Source organism: Pinus tabuliformis, chromosome J, assembly GCF_031772625.1.
Source record: "Pinus tabuliformis cultivar Carrire ecotype Pingquan chromosome J, CPIR1, whole genome shotgun sequence".
Lineage (NCBI taxonomy): Eukaryota > Viridiplantae > Streptophyta > Pinopsida > Pinales > Pinaceae > Pinus > Pinus tabuliformis.
The window spans coordinates 1,357,436,982-1,357,440,746 of NC_142295.1; positions in this window are offsets into that span (position 1 = coordinate 1,357,436,982).

Consider the following 3,765-nt stretch of genomic DNA (forward strand, 5'->3'; position numbering starts at 1 on the left):
ATATCTCCGAAAATATCACACGAAAAGCTCTGAAATTCGGACCCAAGGTTCAGCGCGATTTCTTCTCAAATGGGTTTTTTTTGTGACTTCTGAAACGTCACAGAAAAAAATGTTATAGAAAAAATGCCACGATGACCTGTTTGGAGCAGCGAAACCCTATAATCCAAAGCTTTGATACCAAATGTTATGAAACCAGCTCAAGAAAAGATAGAAAAAATAGATCAACACCTTAGAATTCAGCCTCTTCGAGGGGGAAACCTCCTTTAAATTACATAAATGAACAATTTTTGGATGATACAAATGAAAATAACTCCTTTCTATATATAGGAGTCTAAGGGGTCATAACATAATCAGAGCCGACATAACAATAATAATGTAAGGGCACAATAATAACAATAGTGGGCTTCTATGGTGCACAATAGTAACAATATGGGCACTACATGGGTACATCAATATAATAAGTGGGTTGTACTAATAACAATAAGGGGTTACACTAGTAGTATAGGGGCCTAACATCATGTGAGAAGACGCACCATTGTCCAAGAACCATACCGATCCCATCACACTTGATACCAAGCATGCGATCAGCAAAAAATCCAGCTCAAACTGCGAGGCTAAGGCCTCTCCTGCTGCAGATCCAACAGCTTGCTTATTTTTCTTCTTCTGCGGACAATCTGTGGCATCTCCATTCTCAGCTTTGATGTTTCTGAGTTTATCCTTGAGCGCCATTCCACCAGCTCAAAACTCAACCGCTTCTGATCTAAAGTTCGTTAGAACAACGTATTTCTTGTACAGAGATCGACTGTATGGGCATTCACCGGATATCTCACCTTCCAAAAGAAGGATGAATCCAGAAGCTACCTGGCCCGATTACAAACTCTGCCTGAAGAAATAAAATGTAAACACTTTCTGAATAATAGATCTGATGATCAATCTCGCTTTGATATCCTGTAGAACTTTTTCTAGAAATCAAAGAGCTCTGATACCATGTAGAAATTTTGAATAATAAACACTTATTCACAGAGATTATCCCAATTATACACTATTGCGGAATACATGCACAATACATAATCTCCTCTACGTTGATCATCTATTTAGCAGCCATAAAATACAATGAAACATCAATCGCATGCGCACATTAACACAGTATGTAACCCGGGGAAAGCATACAGCTGAAAACCCCACACTATCTGTATATTATAATGATTGAGAACATGTAACAATACATAGTACAATACTCCTCACAAGTACTCAGTACTATCTCCACCTGTTACACACAAAACTAGCTCATGTCCGAACAAGTCACAGGTTCAAATCTCCTCCGCTTCTTTGCCTGCCTCCATTGCACAATCCTACAAGAGAATCACGTGAGCACAAGCTACAATTGCCTAGATATTGGCCCACACTGTGCAATCCTCATTGGAATTACTCAAATACATGCATGTGCAAAATCTCATGCACAACTGATTGTCACAACTCACCCTTTCACTTAACTCTAACACCTGTCTCTGTTGAACTATCCATGCACTAAGTTAAATGATGTATTCTTTAGTTGCTTTATGAGTTAATAATTAGTGAATTAATTAACAATCAATTCGCACAACTCATCACTAGTGTATTCTTTAGTTAGACTAAATACAACTAGTTCAACTAAGTCAAACTTAACACAACTCCATCAACTCCACAGAAGTCACATGCATGAGTTCTAACTGAAGTCCTCCAAGAAATAGCTCAACTAACACATAAGAAACCACGTGATTCCTTCTGTCAGCTGCATGTGCCACATCCGTAGCTCGAACTGAAGTGCTCCAAGAGAATAAGATAATGTTTAGAGTCCAAATATTACTAAGGGCTAATAATATTTGACTGTTTCTATTTTAGCCTGGCAGTCTAAAAATAGACTCTGATCACTCCGCTGTGAACCAAAAATAGAAGTCCATCTATTTTTCCCAACATGACCAATCATCCATAAACAACATCGTGCAACTCATAGACCATGATCCATATGTCTGAAAATAGACATAGTCTAAAAATAGACTTTGCACCAAAAATAGCCTGCGGGCCCACTTAGTGAAGGCGACTCCTTTCCACTAAGATCCATCATCTTGTTGCATTTTCAACAAATAGCCCTCCACCAGAATGCAATTAAATCCATAACTTTGTGTGATATCAGCACTTGGTAGCCCGCCTTTGGAGTATACAAACCGCTGTCTGATTGGTGCCATATGAGTTGATCTGGTCCCTCTTTGATCCTGATATGCGATTCAAGAAGAGCTGTAATATAATCATTCCATTCTTGATGCCAGCATTGTGGTAAATTGATTTGATGTGCGGATTTCCATCGTTGTGCAAATATGGTGGAATTGAGAGGATCTGCAATGTTAGCAAGGACCTTAATCTCATGGGAGTGTAGATGCTGGATGAGGTTCCTTGATAACAGATGCCTGCCACCGCTCCCAATCCATGGATCTAAACCAATGCGGGCCAAATGTCCATCATTTATTCTCCAAACCAGATTGTCCCTAATGAGAGGCAGAGAATGCAGTAATGCCTTCCAAACAGATGAGATGCCAGTTTTGGGCCAGTTTGGAAGTCGAATCCATTCCATGATATTCATAGGCCAAATGTATTTATGATATGAGATGCAGGTCCAGAGATTCTGTCCCGTGAGCAAAGTCCACCCCATTTTTGCTGCAAGTGCTTGTGCGAATAAAGGCAGGTCTTTTAATCCCCAGCCTCCCCATTTCTTGGGCAACGCTATCCTGTTCCAGCCCACCCATGCAAAAATCCTCTTATCTTGGTTCCCATTCCATAAATATCTGTTGCATATTTGGTGCAGCCTGGCCAATATGCTTCTCGGAATCCAGGCAAGGGCCATCCAATAGACAGGCATAGCCTCAAGAACAGATTTTATCAATACAAGTCTGCCTGCCCTGGACAAATATCGGTGACTCCAAATGTTAAGCCTCTTCTCCAATTTTGAGATGAGCCAAGTCCAATCAGCTATCTTCTGGCTGACAGGCTTGATCCAGAAGCCCAGGTATTTAAGACCCTGATCTAGAGGATTGATGCAATAAGGAAACAGATGGTGAGAAAAATGAGACTCATGGATGGAAGTACGAGTGAAAGTGATGGTGGATTTTGAATTATTTGCTATCATTCCAGAGGCTGATGAGAAAAGAGAGAGGATCTTTGAGAAAGTTCGAGAGTCCCTGATACTGCCATCAAGGAAAATAATGACATCATCCACAAACAGTAGGTGGGTGAGGAAGCAGTCATCAGATATCTTGAGACCACATAGCTCCCCATCTCTCTTGGCTGACGCGATCAATCGGCTGAGACCATCCATGACAATTAAGAACAGAAGAGGAGACAGGGGACAGCCCTGTCTGAGACCTCTTTCAGAATGGAAAAAATGAGATGCAGACCCATTTATAAGCACACTGAAAGTAGGAGTGGTAATGCAGGCCATGATCCAAGTAATGAAATTGTGAGGGAACCCCAGGTGGATAAGGAGCATCTTAATGTATAGCCAGCTGACACGATCAAATGCCTTTGCCAAATCGATTTTTAGGGTGATGGCTTTTTGGTGTCAGGTCCAGATGGAGTGGATGGCTTCCTGGGCCGAGCCAATAGCTTCATGAATCTGACGATGTTCAAGGAAGGCAAATTGTTGGGGGGCGATATGACGGGAGAGGATAGGGCAGAGACGGTTTGCAATGATCTTGGAGATGATCTTATAGAGACAATTGCACAGGGATATAG